The sequence below is a fragment of the Calliphora vicina genome, chromosome 2 (assembly GCF_958450345.1).
Source record: "Calliphora vicina chromosome 2, idCalVici1.1, whole genome shotgun sequence".
Taxonomy (NCBI): domain Eukaryota; kingdom Metazoa; phylum Arthropoda; class Insecta; order Diptera; family Calliphoridae; genus Calliphora; species Calliphora vicina.
Genome location: NC_088781.1, coordinates 28,554,497 through 28,567,159, shown reverse-complemented (window position 1 = coordinate 28,567,159; position 12,663 = coordinate 28,554,497).

Sequence of the window (12,663 nt, the reverse complement as noted above, 5' to 3'; positions counted from 1 at the left end):
TTGAAATGCCTATAAATCGAAAATTATAAGAGATAAATATTATACGTAAGTATGCTTGCGAAACTTAGTTCCTAACATGACTATATACTTTACTCTTCTTTTAATACGATCACAAAACATTTAAATATCGGTGATGTCGGATGTACAAAAACAAGGTCAAGAACAGTATTTAACTCTTCTTTTAATGAGATCACAAAACAGTTGATAAGAAGGAAGAAGAAATATTAAGACTTATGAGCTTCAAAACTCTGTCATATCACTATATCACTACTCTTGATCGTTTGAAGCTGAATTTTTATAAAGCTGTCAGTAAAAATCAGATACTGTTGCATTGCACGGCATACATAATAGTTCGAGGATGACAGTAACGATTTCTATACGATTTTAAAAAAGAAGTGGACATTCAACAATTCCTCTGTTACATTTTCATTAGTTAGGAAATGATTCGATTCTTATGATGATCTATTGGGTAGGGAAAAGCACGAGTATCCTGTTGTTTAGGTAACAAATAATACTTTGTCAAATGCCTGTATTTCAATGTGTTACAAACCAAATATTATATTGAGTATGCAGCTTAAAGCCTTAAACACAAATCAGTATGAGTACCCAGATACAAATATTCTCAGATACTTGTGGTTGTAATTGCAATTCGAACATAAAATATATTTTTAATGTTTCCACAGATAATCATATTTTTCATTAATGACATAAACTCACTTGTAACAATAACAACTAACACAATATAACTGCCACTCAATATTACGAGTAACTAAGTATATTGTATTGTATGATGTGGCAAGGCAGTTGTTTAAGAAGTTTCGCTTGATGTTAGTGTTACTCTTGTTGCATTGTTATTGGTATATGACGTTTAGGCAGCAGACCAAAAAAATAAAAAAAAATAATCAAATATTAAAAATACTTTAATAACAATTGTCGACAAAAGAAAACCAAAACCAAGATGAATGAACACAAAAAAAAAATGATCGTGCACGACTTGTGTCAGTCTAATAATACGTATAATTTTGGTATTTTTTCTACAATTTTTGTGTTTTTTTTTCCAGAAGATGACACCATAACTACCACTCCAAACAATCAACCTTAACTTAAGCATAAATGCGACTGTAAACATGGAGGATGTATTACCTCAAGAGTATGTCTTGGACAAATTTAAACACACACTTTGGTAAGTATAGAGGAGATATTGTACAATATAATAAAACGAAATATGTTTTTAATCGTACACACAACAAACACACTGACAAACGTACACTCCTTGTTCTAAACTCTAACCTGAATATTTAAATAGTTAGCGGCTCTTAACGTATGTTTGTATCAGTGGTAACATGGTTGAAACATAAAAGTTAACACAAGGTCCAACACGATCACCTAACTAGCGAATATTGTATGCATTTGTTAGTTTGAATTTATAGTAAATATGTATGTGTATTAGCTAGTATTATTTGTGTTTTGGGAGTACAGACATCGAACATGCAACATAAATGCATACGACACTAGAGACATATGTATAAGCAACATCAGTTTTTTTTTTTTTTTTTGTTCCAATATTTTAAACATGCAACTTGTAAGCGAGACAATAATACTTGGGGATTCACTGAAGCCGGAGTTGTACAATATAAGGAACGTTTGCTATATGTTTAAATTATAAATGTTTGGGTTAGAAATCTATTAACTAAAACGAAAATTAAAATTCCTTAATGAAAAAATCGAATATAAATCAAAGGTAGTACATCTCAGTCCTTAGTTAAGTATTTTGTTGTCATTCTTCCCAAGCTTTAGTGGGCTTATGCATTAGGGTGGCTCTTATTTTGAACTTGTTCGATATTTGAAACTCCCAAGATTCAAAATTTTACCCGTCTTCTAAAAACCGTATCCTATAAATTTTTGCAAAATTGGATAACGTTCAGAGGTTGCACATTTTATATATTAAAAAAAATAAATAAATTTTGAAAAAAAAAAATCCAATTAAATAAAGTGTGTCTCAGTAAGAGTGCACTCTTTAAATTTAGTGTAATTTTTCTTGTGTCGTGGGAGTCATACTTAATCGGAACATAACTTCTTTACAATCCAATAACAAAATCACAACTATCTCAAAAAAACGTGTTTTTATTTAAAATTTTTGAAAACAATTGGGAGCATAGAAGAAGTGAAACATAAGGGCCACCCTAATGAATATACATACAGCGTTCCTATATGCATAGCTCCACTATTAAAGCCTTAAGCTCTTAACGTAACACAAATTCATGGTTTTTTCTACATACAACATATTTTCCTCAAACATGTGCTTGGTCGTAAATGTGATTGGCACATTAGCTACAATTGTTAGTACAACTTATTTAAGTCATTTAATTAATTCCCTGCAAAAAAAAACGACACTAAAACCAAAACAAAAAAGAAGAAACGCTAAATGAAAATACAGAATTTTCATTACATGATCAGTGTGTCTTTTTTACTGTGGCTGTTTTAGTGATCATCTCATAAAATTACACTGAAAATCACTTGTAGCAAACATAACGTTGTATTTAGTGTCGGCATAAAAATTGTCTTGTAGACACTTTAGCTGCACAAAGACACACCATTCATTCCATACAAACAAATACTTAGCAGTGAGTACCTTGAGTTTTGCAATAATCAAAGCGCCTGCGCGGACTGCCTATTCAGCATCTGCCTTGCCAAAAACGATTTCATGAAACCACTCAGTACCAGTATTGATGGCACTTTATGCCATCCATTATCGTCACTTTTGTTAATGAATCTATTTTTTTTTTTTTTTTAAATACATTGGATTATTGGAAACATAATAAATATATAAAATCTGAAGAAAAAACCAAGTTTGTCAAAATAACCATTTATTTGCATGTCTTTTAAGTAGGGAATTGGAATTATACTCATTCATTCATATGAGAAATACTACAACATTATTACTGGTATAATATAAATAAAAAAATATAGAAATATGTATTTAAATACCTCAATGCATGCAAGTTTATATAGAATGTTGTGTTTGTTTTTGAATAGACATTATTAACGTTTATACACAGGGTTTAATATTCAGCACCAAAATAAATAGCCTCATGTAACGACTGAACTGAAAAAAGTTTAAGTCTTCAATTTCAACAATTTGCTTACTGAAAACAGTTGACTGTGCACACACATTACAACAGCAAGCAGCAATCGATTTTGTTTTTTTCCAGCAGCCAAACGAATCAGCAGCCGCCATGTTTCAGTTTTCAACTCTACCGAACTGATTACACGACTTCAGCAGCAAAAACATTTCTGTGTGTGCTGCTTACGCATTGTCAGTTTCGAGTTTTGTTTTTCGTACTACGCAGCGTAACAAAAACTGCTAGCTCGACTGAATAGTACGACTGGCTAGTTTGGCTGGTTGGTTAGAATTTGTTTTTGTATATACTTTGTGAAGCTAAGTTGTATCGTATGGTTTCTGTGTTTACATTTCACAGAGAAAATTTAAGTATTGTTATTGTTAATAGAGATAAATGCAAAATTCTTGTTTTTTCAGAAAAAAATTTAATATGCATATACAGTGAGTGTCACTCAAAATCGTACAACATATTTTTTTTTTAAATATTATGAAATTATACAGGCAATAATAGGTGATTATATAAAAAATTAAAAGTCATTTTATTAATTGGAACAAAAAATATGTATTTCAACAAAAAAGTTAACAAAACCTCATTTCGTTAAAAAAAATATTGATGAAAATTAAAGAACATCAGAAAATTCATATTTCACTTAAATTCGTAAAATTATATTAAATTATAATTAAAACTTTAAAAATTAAAAAAAATGTTAATATTAAATAATCCTAATACTTTGTAGGGTATCATTTGCTATTTTTTAGTGCCTTTACGATTTTAAATGAAGCGTTGATATTCTGGGCACTGACAGTCTTACCCAATTTTTTTATTTGTGGATAAGGGCAATTAAAATAATACCCAATTTTCTGATAGGTAATAGCGCACACAATATAATAATAGCATTTTAAAATATTTCCAAAACATCATCTTTCTAAAACTAATGAATAAAATTTGACTACGATGGTGTACGATTTTAAGTGACATTCACTGTATATATTCGATTAACATTAAATTTGATTTCATTACATTTATAAATTTAATAATTTTTCATTATTAAAAATTAAATTAATAAATAAAATTACTACATATCGATGGCTTAATATAAAAAAGGCGTAACTCGATTTTTTGTTAATTTACTGGAGAAGGAAAAAACTTAATAAAATCCATAAAATTTTAGACACAAGAAAAGTTTTAATGCAATTTTGAATAAGAAGACACTTCACATTTTATTTCTCATTTAAAATATATTTATTTTTATTTCAATGAAGTTATTTAATATACCCTTTTTACATTGATATTTTTTAAAAAAAAAATTAGTTACGCCTTTTTATATTAAGCCAACGATATGTATATTTTCATGTCTATTTTCATGGTATGTTCCGTACTTTTCTTCTACTATTCAATATATACAACTTTGCTTCAGCCACAAAAGAGATATTCCGTACGGTATACGAGATATAACCGTGCTAAAATATAGAACAAGTGATAAAAATCCACCTTGAGCAGCCAACTTGACAAAACTAATGATACAGAAGTCCTTATTTTCGGGGCTACTTTCACGTGCAATTGTCAGAATTGAGTCCCAAAGCAATGGACTGAAAAATGTTGTACTGTGTTAGTCAATATAAAATATAATAAAAAAATATCAATACTTATACCCTACACCACCATAGTGGGGAGGGTATTATGCGTTTGTGCAGATGTTTGTAACGCCCAAAAATATTAGTCTAACACCCACCTTAAAGTATACCGATCGACTTAGAATCACTTTCTGAGTCGATTATACGATGTCCGTCAGTCCGTCCGTCCGTCTGGTTGGCTGGCTGGCTGGCTGTCCATGTAAACCTTGTGCGCAGAGTACAGGTCGCAATTTTGAAGATATTTCGATCAAATTTGGTACATATTACTTTTTCGGCCCAAGGACCAATTGAAACTGGCTGAAATCGGTCCATTATTTCACCTAGCCCCCATACAAATGTCCCCTCGAAATTGGACTTTATTGGTCATAAATGTTTAATTTATCTATGTATCTACACAAATTTCGCTCCAAATAAGTTTTATATATACAAAATTCATGTCACCAAATTTTGTTACGATCGGTCCATAATTAGTCATAGCTGCCATATAGACCCGCTTCCGAAAATCACTTTAACGTGCATAAATCGCTTAAAAATGTTGGTATACTCACAAAATTCAACATTGTTAACTTTAATATAGACATAAATCACACGACCTAATTTTATGGTGATATGTCCATAATTGGTCATAGCTCCCATATAAGGCCCACTTCCGAAAATCACTCGAAAATATAAATTATTGATATTTTAAAAGAAAAATATTTTTACTCATTTACTTGGTGTAGGGTATTATATGGTCGGGCTTGACCGACCATACTTTCTTACTTGTTTTTTATTCTAAATTTATTAATTAATAATTTTATTAAATTTATTTTTTAGTATTTTTAATTAAGATATAATAAATATAAGAATTTCCTATTTATTTCTATTAACAATAATAACATTTAAATTTCCTCTGTGATATGTAAACACAAAAACCAAAAAATCATACGATTCAACCTAGCTTCATAAAGTGTGTGTTGTTGTACACACATTTTATACAACCAGCCAAACTAGCCAGTCGTACTATTCAGTCGAGCTAGCAGTTTTTGTCACGGTGCGTAGTACGAAAAACAAAACTCGAAACTGACAACGCGTAAGCAGCACACACAGAAATGTTTTTGCTGCTGAAGTCGTGTAATCAGTTCGGTAGAGTTGAAAACTGAAACATGGCGGCTGCTGATTCGTTTGGCTGCTGGAAAAAAACAAAATCGATTGCTGCTTGCTGTTGTAATGTGTGTGCACAGTCAACTGTTTTCAGTAACCATGTGATCAAAAACTGAAACTAGTTACTTTTTTTTAAGCATGAGACTGTAAAAAGTCAACTATTCAGTAAAATGCGACTGCTTTTAGTAGTTCTTCGAAACCCTGTTTATACATCTTCTTTTTTTGGAATAGTTTTTTTTTTAATTTTGTTTCAATGACATGTGTCGTTGATGGTGAATGGAGTCATAGCAGCTCATTAGCAGCCAATTACTTAAATACTTTAGTTTACTCGAGCTGTTCTAGTCCTAATGTTTAATTGAAATGTTTAAATTATTAAGGTGTTTTTTGCAAGGTTTCGTGATTTGGCAGCAGTTAAACAATTTTTGTTTTATAACAGGGATTACACATGTCAAAACTTATATATAAAGATTTTATTTACTCTTCAGAAACTCCATAAACCTTGCGCTCTTTGAAAATGTTTAAAGTTGTTCTGCCGACTGTTGAGTTCCACCAATGTCTGATAAATTCATTGATTCATTTATTTCCATTCGTTATGTTAATTTTTAAACTTTTGGAAGGGTGATGCTATCACTGAATGATCCCATGCTGAATATTTTGTCCACCTTTTCGTTCCCGATAATGCCGTTTTTTTTAAATTTAAAATTTTTTTTTTAATATTTAGCGAAAAAAACTTTTGGTGAAAAAAAAATCGGGTTAAAAAATATTTTTCCCGATTTTGAACCATTGTAGGTCCACCTTACTATGGTCTTATATACGTCGTTGCAAAGGTCTTTGAAATATCTATCATTAGATATCCATATTGTCTATATTAATGACTTAGTAATCCAGATATAGGTCAAAAATCGAGGTTGTCCTGGTTTTTTCCTTATATCTCAGCCATTTGTAAACCGATTTTCTCGATTTTAAATAGCAACCGAGCCAGAAGAATTCCGATGATATTAATGTATGAATCGTGTATGTGAGTTATTTAAGGGCTTCGGAAAGTTGATTACAACAGACATACGGACATGGCTTAATCGGCTCCGCTATCTATAAGGATCCAGAATATATAATCTTTATAGGATCGGAAAATTATATTGTGGAAATTACAAACCCTATAATTCCTCTGATAAATATCGCAATGTTAATGGGGTTGAAACAATCATTAGATGAAATGATTAGCACGATATGTATAGTATGGTTTCTTAATTTGAGTAAATTTTAAGAATGAAAATTTATTGAATCTATCGAGCCCTGACCGCGAAAGAATCTTAAGTCCACAACAACTAACTTCATAAACTTTATAATTGTTTTAATTCATACGTGTGATGTGCTCTTAAGCTAAAATAGTTTTTGCAATAAAATTGTAACGGTACTTGTTACAGATATGAATATTCAACATATTATGTATACGATCTGGAGTTCCTACGCGATTCAGATGCAGATTCCTTGCGATGGCCAAATTTGTTGGTAATTGAATGATTCATTATATCCATAGATTTTGTCGGTACTAGCAACAGAATCAATCAAATTGAAATTTTATGTTCTAAAACAGTGGTGCGAGTTCATATTGTTCAGGTTTCGAAGATTTTCGTAAATTTACACAACCCGAATGTAAACAAGAGCGTAATAGAGTGTAAAAATCAAATATTTCATTCAGTTGCTGATGTTGTTGCTGATATTTTAATTTTTTTGCGAGTGTGATAATACAGATCAAATGCCAATATTAAATTAGGAACCATTAAAAAGGTTGGACCAATATTGTACATTGCAAATATATTTATTTTTATACTTCTTTTAAAATGCTGGCAAAAGATAATTTATTCGAATTATTAAAAAATTCCCGGGAATGAAATTATTTTCTCCGGGGATGAGAAAAAGTCCGAAAAATTAGGAGCCCTATTACGATCATATATGGATTTGAAATTGAAATATTGATAGTCAAAATAAGGTTATTTTTATTGTTTCTATAATAATATATGGGACATTTCATGTCAAGTGAACCAACTTTTGAAATCGATGTCTTCCGATCGGGATAAAATTTGCACCAAGGTTATTGCAAAAAAAGTCAAAAATTTTATGTTTTGAGTTACAAAATATTTATTTTGATAGATATCCCACTCGCATCCCAATAAGCGACTAAATTTGTCTTCAAGGAAAATATCTAATCTTTATTTTAAGAAAAGAAAAAAAGGACACATTTTAAAAAAAAAAGTGAAAAATGTTTTTGATTTCGGAAAAAAATATTAAAATTTTTTTATTTTAAATATTTTTTTTCGAAAGATTGAAGAAAGAGCTATATAAACTATTTGGGAGACATTTTGCTAAGAACAATAGGTAATAAGTTACATGGATAAGAAAAAACACCTGCTTGACCAAAATGTCAAATTTTGACCGCCTCTAACTCAGAGAGTTCTCGACCGATCTTGTTGAAGAATTGTATCTGAATTAAAACTAATCTTGGTGCAAATTTCATCCTGATCGGAAGACATCGATTTCAAAAGTTGGTTCACTTGACATGAAATGCCCCATATATATATATATATATAATTATCAGGTTATGAATATTTAATCATCAAAACTATTTTTTCTTTTTAAACCGATAAAAACACTAATACTACTTCAAAATGGTTTTGAGAAAAACTCAATGCAAAATCTCCAATAAATTCTCCCCAAATGGCCAACCCAATTTAGAATCTAAAATCTTGTTAACACAAAACAATAAAATCCAGACTTTTAACTATTTCCGGGTTATAAAAACAGAAAAAAAACAAAACATGTTCTAAAAAACACTACAAACAAACTCTCATTACCAATTAACAAAAGAAATATGAACATAATTTTATTATTGTATCCGCTTTGTTTAAATTGAAGCAACCGCATGCATCAGCAATAATAACAGCAGCAAAATTGCATGTTAATTTTCCATCAAACATTTTAAAAGTGAATGTGACAGCCAATAAACACAGACAACAACAGCAACAATCACTTGTACACCGTAGAAAAAATTCCTATAATTTTTAAATTTGCATGTTTATTAGCAAACAAATGGAAAAAAATAGACAAACAAACCAATCATCCGACAAACAAATACTCTTGCCATAAAATCTTAACAAAAAAAAAAAACAATAAAATGTTACAAAAACATTATAAAGATTTCTTTAATATGGAATTCTAAAGCACACAATAATAAAATCAAAAGAAAAACCTTTAACATTTCGAAAATGAAATTGATCTACGAACAAGATGACTTACAGAGACACAATACAACAACAAAAACAACAACAATAATATGTATAAATAGTGTCTAACTAAATTCTATGCTGAACCCTAGATTTAAAGACTTTAGAATTAATTGCAAACACTTGAGATTTGATAATTTATTGCGATCAAAATGATAAATCGGTGGACACCATAGAGCGAAGCAAGACCGTTACATCTGCATAATCAATGCAGCTCATCTCGGGTGATGATATGAGTATAAGTATTTGTTGTTGTTGTCTTATAGTTTGAGAGTATACAGTGAATGATTCTCACCTGCTGAGGAGGTTACAGATTCTAACTAAAACGTACATATGTGTAAATGTATGTGTGAAAAGTAGTAGTACACTTGGAAAAATTGAAAGGTGAAATTGGAAATTGAAATGCCAACTTCTACAGTTGATCTGCTCAAGAGCAAGTTTTTCTAGAAAAAGTTGATCTGCACAAGAGCATTTTTTTCTAGAAAAAGTTGATCTGCACAAGAGCAATTTTTTCTAGAAAAAGTTGATCTGCACAAGAGCAATTTTTTCTAGAAAAAGTTGATCTGCACAAGAGCAATTTTTTCTAGAAAAAGTTGATCTGCACAAGAGCAATTTTTTCTAGAAAAAGTTGATCTGCACAAGAGCAATTTTTTCTAGAAAAAGTTGATCTGCACAAGAGCAATTTTTTCTAGAAAAAGTTGATCTGCACAAGAGCAATTTTTTCTAGAAAAAGTTGATCTGCACAAGAGCAATTTTTTCTAGAAAAAGTTGATCTGCACAAGAGCAATTTTTTCTAGAAAAAGTTGATCTGCACAAGAGCAATTTTTTCTAGAAAAAGTTGATCTGCACAAGAGCAATTTTTTCTAGAAAAAGTTGATCTGCACAAGAGCAAGTTTATTTGCAAAAGAGCAAGTTTTTCTAGAAAAAATGTATCTGCAAAAGAGCAAATTTATATAGAAAAAGTATATCTGCACAAGAGCAAGTTTTTCTAGAAATGGATGATCTGCACAAGAGTTTATCTGGACAAGAGCAAGATTTAAAAAAGATTATCTGCACCAGAGCAACTTTTTCAAGTAAAAGTTGATCTGCACAAGAGCAAGTTTTTCTAGAAAACGTTGAGGAAAAATAATAGGACTTATATAAGGGTCCCTCTGCATTGCAATTCCAATTCTACCATTTTTTGCCAAGTGCATCCCCGAAGAGCTAAAACAATAAATAGAGAAATAGTTACATGAAATAACCGTAGGAGCTTGTTTTAAATATAACCTCGACCTGTCTCAAGTTGACTCTTCTGCAACATGTATTTTGTTTTTTTCATAGTTTTTTTGTTTATTTGTTCTAAGTTTTTTGTTGTTTTTCTATGTATTTATGTTTTTTATAACAACTACAACATCATCATTATCATCATCATCGTCGTAATCATATAGTAGTGGCTACTACAAATTCAACCATTTAAAATGTACATTAAATCTGAAATCTGAGAAGATTCTTTAAGTCAGTCACATAATTTATAGACATGCAAACAAGTTATAACTAAAAACTACAAGCCAATTGCAACAACATTGTTGCGTCTGCTACCAACAACTCTTACAAACGTACGATATATGACCAGTTCTGTATCCAGTTGAGATTTCATTTCGTTTTCTAAGCACAGTGGTATGGCGGGAATCAGTTAAGATAATCAGTTTTGGGGCAATCATATATATGATTGCAGCCATTGTGTGAATGATTACTGTAACATATTATGGTTGACACAATCATATAAATAAACAGTAGCTATAATATTGTTGAAATATTTTTTTTACACTTTTTAGATTTTCAATGTTGCCAAGGTTTATAATTATTGTTCGTCATCTAAAAACTAAAATAAGCAAAATTAGTTAATGTTTAGAGGTTGCATATTTAATTCGAAGTTTCGAGTTTATCATCAAAGTAGCAATATTTCCAAAAAAATAGTTTACCTTTTAAAAATGGTGGTTTATTTTTTTTAAATAAACCTTATTCTGATAAACTGACTGACCTATTTATATACACAGTGCCATCTTCAAGAAGTTTCATGAATTATCTAACGCACAAAACTAGAATGTTCTATTTCTAGTGCTTTCAGCAGACTTAATATTAGCAGCATTAACAATTAATGTTAGCGGCACTCTGCTCCCAAGTATCCCCTTATGACAATGTATACAAAAGTTGGTGGATTTGGACACCTGTATTAAAACCGTTAAATTCTAATTAATACAAAATAATATTGTTGAAATTTTTTTTTACACTTTTTAGATTTTGAATGTTCCTAAAGTTTATAATTATTGTCCGTCATCGAAAAACTAAAAAAAGCTAAATTAGAAAACGTTTAGAGGCTGCACATTTAATTGGAAGTTTCGAGTTTTGCATCAAAGTAGCAATATTTTTCAAATAAATTTGTTTACCTTTTAAAAACGGTGGTTTATTTCATTTAAATAAACTTTATTCTGATAAACTGACTGCGCCATCTTCTAGAAGTTTCATGAATTATCTAACGGCCAAACTACAATGTTCTATTTCTAGAGATTTCGGCTGCCTTAATGTCAGCAGCTTTAACAGTTAATGTTGGTGTCACTCTGCTCTCAAGTATCTACTTATGACAATGTATACAAAAGCTGGTGGATATGGAAACCTGTGTTAAAACCGTTAAATTCAAATTGATAGTGCAATTTCGTAACAATATCAAATGTTGAAAAACCACAGTGCTGCTAGCTCATCAATATGCCATGCAAGAACATCGTATGCTATTTTAGCCAATTGCATCGTTAGCCTGATTTAAATGCATTCTTAATATGTACTAAAGATGTTCACATCTACTTATACATACATCAACCATACATACTTAAAGACATTCATCTATAAATTGTTAGTTTTTTCCATTTAATAGTTTTTTTCGATACAGCAAATATTTAATATTTCAAATGCACATACGTAGCAATTCACAATTGAATTTGATACGTAAAAAAAACAACTAAATTTAACTAAATATTTACGTGTTGTGAAACGCCAATTGAATTGAAGATTTTTTTGTTTTATTTTATGTTGCTATTATTGTTTTTTTATTTTTTATTTAAATACAAACATCAATGTGCAGAAGAAGTATTAATCAGTTTTTTACACTCGTACATGATTTTGATGGTCACCTTTTTTTTCCATAATGGTTTGTTTCAGTTTGCTGTTGTTTTGTTGAAACTATGTCGAATTCGAAACAAAAGTGTTAAAATGTTTATGGGAAATATTTTTGCTTTGTTTCAATAATTCTATTCTATCGATTTTGTAGTGTTAAACAAAAAGTTATCTAAAAATCGATTTGAAACTATTATGTTTACTTTGTTGATGATTTATTGAGCATTTTCAAATAGATTACAATGACATAGGTGTGATATTTATGCGAATGTTCATTTTGAAAACGCACAGAAATCTTTTATGTTTGGATTTGTCATATCGGTAGCTTGGCGAGCT